General features: G+C 47.6%; 1 non-coding gene across 1 annotated transcript; it reads left to right on the forward strand.

The window, feature by feature from the left end:
- The first annotated feature begins 789 nt into the window (after positions 1–789).
- LOC115938684 (U6 spliceosomal RNA) lies at positions 790–896 on the forward strand. Its single transcript, XR_004073732.1, has one exon. It is a non-coding gene; the product is annotated as a U6 spliceosomal RNA (small nuclear RNA).
- Positions 897–6,219: the final 5,323 nt, after the last annotated feature.

A 6,219-nucleotide genomic window follows, 5' to 3' on the forward strand; every position in this document is an offset into this window, starting at 1 on the left:
GTATACTGTGTTCTCAGCCACAGATGAGCATGTCGAAGCCATTTTATTATAGCTCGAGGAGCCGTATTGATCCAGCTGTAACTACTCGGAGGTGGCCGGCAATCCAATGAGGATGCATCCTTCTGTCCATCCAGCCGCCTCTTTCCCCAAGTAGTGCTTGGAGAGTAAGTGTTTGCAGATCAGATTTATTTAATGTTTGCTTAATCAAAACTGACTGCCCTGGAACTTAAATGCTATTAATTACTAAGAGAATCCAGAACTAATCCTCTAACACCGTGAGGCCAGGGAGGAACAGCAGCTCTGCAGAGAAGGGGGCACTCCTAAGGAAATTCTGTTTGTCATGCTTTGCAGATGTTCATTTCATTTCCTTCTCCACTTCTACCACCACGTCCACCCAGCCTCTTCTCCCCACAGCTTGCTAGAAAACACCTGCTGCTTTTGTTGCCCATCTTTGCGGTACAAATGGCGTGTGCATTCCAAGCGCTGGCTGGACACAGGGCCCCAGCCTCTGATGTGGGGCAGTATTCCTCACGTCCTGGTCAAAAAGCACCCACTGCATCCCGCTGTTAGTCTAATTCGTGATGGAGGTGGCACTTTCCTAGAGCACCGAGAGCCCCTCCAAGACAGTGGCGGTGCCCTATTCACCCGTGACAACACCAGCACCTACCACTGCCCCTGGTACACCACGGGCATCCATAGGTGTTGGCTGAATTGAGTTTGGGGAGGAGAAAATTATCCCTGCTGTGTTGACACCTCTCCAGGGACAGCATTTCAGAGGCACCTCCCTCTGTGCTCGCTTCGGCAGCACATATACTAAAATTGGAACGATACAGAGAAGGTTAGCATGGCCCCTGCACAAGGATGACAGAGGCACCTCCATCCAATCCTCCATCTTCCCTGCCCTTGGAAAGACAGGAAAGTGTCCTTGGAACCGAAAATCCAATGCCTATTTTGCTTGTGGATTAAACCCCACCACAGGAGAAATGTGACAGGGTGTGTCTGCCTCCAGCTCTATTCCACCGCTGGAGGGCTTGTAGCAATTCTTACGGGGGTCACAAACTCAAATGGAGTGGTGTATATGCCACAGTGGTAAACCAGCAAAGTAGGGAGCACGTGCCCCTCCAGGAAGGGTCGCTGTGACTCAGCTCTCGCTGGTTGTTTCCCTGTGGAACACAGGCTCGGTGTGAACAAATCTGACTTCCGTGGGACGTCATCCAGGTGGGAAATGCTGACAACCAATCCAGTGTAAGAATCCACACGGGTAACTCAAATAAGATCGATGGTGGTGTGCCATGGTAGTTCCTGCTTCTGACAATGTACTGTGGTCACATAAGATATCCTCACTGGGGGAAGCTGGAGTCAGAATACACAGGGACTCTCGGTGCTATTTTTTACAGCTTTTTGTGAAACTTAAATTATTTCAGAATAAAAAGCTAAACACACACAGAGGGCCGTCCAGACGGCACCCCTCGGCATGCCATAGGTTTTCTCCTTTAGGTTTGCCGCCATCCTTTGATCAATTCTGAACAGGCTAGTGGCAGCCATGCGTCACAGGCAGGTGGGAGAAGGACCTGAAGACCTGGTATGTGAGCCCCACTTATGGTCCACTAACCTGTCGACCCCTTGATGAACCGTCTTGGGTTTAGCCCACTAAACTCCCTCCCATGGAGCCTTCTCCAGATTTCTGAAATCAAGTCGCCACGGCACCACACAATACCTACTAATTCATATGCGTTTTGCACAAATAAGTCTTATTTGATGGATAGAGCACCAGACCTACAATTCAGCCATGGTGTGGTAAATTACACTGGCCAGATTAACTGCATAGAGAACACGTCTCAAAACAATGATTTCACTTCAAGCTAAGGAGGAACAAGTACCCTTTCTTTCATTTCTAAATTACATTTTCAATCATAAATATTGAAAATTATGTTTCTGATCACTGCTGTCACCTTGTGAGTAGAGGCACATGAGCCCCACAGACACACAGGTTTTTACAAAAGGCAAGCAAGGGCCATTAGAACACCCAAACCACTTTGAGCTTTAAAGGGCTCGTTCCCCCAGCCCGCAAGATTAGGAAAACATGGCACCCTTCGGAGCTTGTCGGGGCAGAGATTGGCAGCCCTGTTTGCACATCGGTTATTAAACATGTGAAATGATTACTCTGGGTGCATTTTACCCACTATTACGTATGATCTGTTTCAAATGTTTCCCAGGTAGGCACAAGAGAGCCATTACCCCAGAGATGCCGGCAGGCAAACGGCCTACCTTCTGCATGGTAGACCCCTAAAACATCTGAGCTACAAGCGAAGAAATTTTTTTAATGTAAAATGTGGGCTAGCAAGCACATCTTCCTCTCAAATAGTAACAACAGTCAAGGTTCTAAGGTTGGAGAGAGTCTTCAGAGGAAGAAAAAATGGGATGCTATGACCGATTGGCTAGAAAAGCAGCAGGGAAGAGAGCTGGCCCCAGGGTTCCGGCTTGGAGAAGGGATCAAGAGCCTCCGCTAGTAACACATGACTAAGAAACAGAGTCAGTTTGGAAGACCAAAGAGCCTGAGTTCACTTCCTTGCAGGTATTTGGAAATTAACATGAAAATAGAGTTTGCCTACAGAGAAAAAACTAAGTACCACCCTCAGCCAAGGATTATATCCTTCAAGACATGCACCCCAGTGTCTCCAGATACAAACAACACTGGGTTTAACTCTTCTCTGATCCCCACACGTGCCAGGCATGTGGATGAACCATCAACAGGTTCCATCTGTCTCTCCATCCCACTCACTCACATCCAAAACACACCGACCACCATGTCAAACCAAGGCACAACCAAGCTATGGCAAAGTGACAAAGTGGAATCATTCCTATCATAAAGATAGAACCTGTAATATATTCCTTGCATTCCTGAACTGTGGATCCCACCAACAACAACCACCACCAAATACGTAAGTCTGTCATTTTGAAGGACAAAGGTTTTTTAAGCATAAAGATCTATAGACCTAACATGGTATGGAGCTCTCCGTGGTCTGCCATGTTTCTTGGCGGTCACAGTTTCTAGTATGGGTGTCAAGGGTTTTTTGCTGCAAGCAGGTGCCAGAGAGTTAATGCTCCCAGAACAGCCCTCTGCCAATGGCATAGAAGCCAGAGGGTTAATACCCCAGCCATCTCCCCAGGCAGTTGGAACAACTCTGAGGCTTGTTTTAAACTCTCCTGGAGTTCCCATCTGACTGAGCCCCCAACTCCCCTGCAGAAACCTACTCATTAACATAGTCCATATCAGCTTCCTTCTCTTCCCTTTCCAAACCAGATGAGACCAGGAGACCTAATGACCTCCTCTATCAGCCAGAGTTCTCCAGGGAAACAGAACCAATAGAATATGTATATATATACAGAAAGAGAAATTTATCGGCTCATGTTATGGGGACTGGCAAGTTCAAAATCTACAGGGTGGGCTGGCAGGCTGGAGACTCAGGGAAGACCCAGTGCTGCAGTTCAAGTTCAAAGGTCATCTGCTGGCAAAATTCTCTCTTGTCTGGGGAAGCTCAGTCTTTTGTTCAACTGAGGCCTTTGACTGATTGGATGAGGCCCACCCACACTATGAATGGTAGTCTGTGTTACTCAAAGTCCACCCATTTAAATATTAATCTCACCTGAAAAACACCCTCACAGAAACATCCGGAATAATGTTTGAGCAAATATCTGGGCACTGTGCCCCAGCCAAGTGGACACATAAAATTAACCATCATACCTCCCTCCCCACCCCTATCTACCAGTGTGTTCTGGGATCACCAGTCAAATAAACAGCTTGCACTCCCGTTCTTGTTAATGAGATCAGCTTCTGGGGAAATCCATCTTCAAGACATTGTATTTTCAGCAAAGTATGATTCAGAAAATAAATGCAGGATTATAAATTTTCAGTCCTCTTTCAGAAGCCTGATGTTCCATGAGGGAGCGTGGCGCACAGTTTGGGAAGTGTCGTGTCACAGGTGGTGATGGAGTTTAGTGCCTGGAAAGGCCCAAGCAATCTCTGAGGCCACATAAACACAGATGTTTCCAAAGTCACCGATCATGATTTCAGAAAGACCGCAGCATTCCTAAAAGTGACACTGATACTAGGAACATGCTGTCCACGAAGGCCCTCTGCAGTGCTCCAGGCTCCCCACCTCCCAGAGAGTCAGCAATCCCTGAGTGGGCCAAGCCCCTGCCCCCCACATGCCTCACAGAGCCGAAGGCAGCAACTATTCCATTTTAAGACATCACCTTTTTTTCCCAGGGCTTAGAATATATTCACCAGAGAAAATACATTTTTTGACATCCCTAAAAATACATGATCATATCCTATGTGGAAAGATGAGACCAAGTGACTCATTGAAGTCATAATCACTGCAAACTGCAGTATTGTTGTCTTTGAATGAAAATTGCCAGAGGACTCATGTTCCGTTGTCTCGAGAACCCTAGGCAGTCATTTGCCGCATCACGAGACCCAAATCATCTGAAGTTGAAGATCATCTCCTCCTCTTTGTATTTCATTAGCAGGGATCAGGTTAATAAAAAGTTTAAAAGTTGACTGCCTTCCCCCTGAGATTTATTTAGGCCTCTCCGTGGGGATGAGCCAGGAATGGCAGCCGACACTCTCCTGTCTCCAGAGCTCTGTCATCTCCCTCTGTGGTCCCTGAAGTCTGCCAATTAAAGACCCCCTAGATGACATTCTGCCACCAAAGTTATGCACACATAAATCACTGTAATAAGAGAAGATTGTTATGTTAACCTTCGGCATGCAACCCTTTTCCCTTTGTGAGAAATATGGAGAAGGCTCATTCGTCTGGCACAAAGGAAGCTATTTCCCAACAGATGCTGGGGAGCCTTGCGGGGGTGGTGCCCCTTCCTTGGGGTCAGGTAGGCGGTGCCCTGCGCACCAGCAGGCATCAATCCCCATGAAATGCAGAGCCACCCCCTGTCCGCCCGTGGCCTTACATCAGAGGCAGGGTGCGCTGGTTTTCTCCAAAGGAGCGTGTTCCCACGATAAACCAAGCAAAACTGAGACACCACTGAGCACGTGGTCTCAAAGGTCAGTTCTTATGGAGACCAGTTGTGGGAAGGAGAGTCGTGTACTTTCTACAGCTGTGGAAGGATCCCCCAAGGTGGTGTGCAGCTGCTGCGACCTGCACTTTGTTGCGACAGGTCGCAGGGTGAGGCCCTGGGAGCAGGTGACAGGGCAGGAACCACAGCCCGAGGCTCCAGGTGACCACCCCTGTGTGGCCCCTCACTTGCAGGGCAAATCTTCATGGGCTGGGTTCGAAATTCTCCCCCCCAAAGAATCAGCTTTAAAAAAAAAAAGAATTTTTTAATCAATAGCAGAATAAATATTAATGTATTAATTACTTATATCTAGGTATGTTTCTATATGTGAATATGTCTAGATCTATAGATACATCTATGTATTTAGAAGCTGATATTAATTGAAAGATTTGAAAAAGAAAAGTCTAGGCATGAACTGGGTTCTTCTTGCTGTACTCTGTGACCCCCTTATTTGCTAACCTAAGGTTGGGGTGCCCCAGCTTATGGCAAGTCGTGCCCTGCCACTGGGATGCAGCCCCTCCTGCAGAAGCTGGCTTGCTCTGGACGTCTGAGTGGGGGCACCTGCCTTGGCAAAAAGCCCCCTTCTCCCATCCCTAGAGACCTGACTTTCCAAGCTGCTCCCAAGCACGTCCACTTCTGAGCGGCAAGTCCAGAGCTTAGAACGTCCGCAGTCCTTCCATCTCAAATCATGTTTCAGTAAAGGAATGACGCTTGTCTGGAAAGGAAATGAAAGCCGCGTGTGTTAGAGTGATTGGTGGGGGAAGGGATGGACCACAATTTCCCTGATCACTGAGTTCAGCATCAGAGTGAACTCTCCCTCTGCTTCACCCAGGGCTCTGTATCCCAAAATAACCTGATGTTCTTGAACTCTTCGCACTTTGCCATATTATTATCTCATCCTCTTGTTTCCTGCTTTTTTTTTTTCCCCCTTCAACATATAAAGGAGTGAGATGTTTTTCTCTTCAACCCGCAGTGGCTCACCCTCGTGGTTTGCCTGGAACGAGGGGTGTCGGGATATGGTATTTTCAGTGCTCAAATCGGGACAGTCCCAGGCAGGCAGTGGAGTCTGTCACCTGTATTAGAGAACTACGTAAGTCTTGGTGTAAGCCCACCAAAACATGCAAGTCCAACGCAGGCTCAAGG

The sequence above is a fragment of the Leptonychotes weddellii genome, chromosome 16, assembly GCF_054177405.1.
Source record: "Leptonychotes weddellii isolate Sample4059 chromosome 16, ASM5417740v2, whole genome shotgun sequence".
NCBI lineage: Eukaryota > Metazoa > Chordata > Mammalia > Carnivora > Phocidae > Leptonychotes > Leptonychotes weddellii.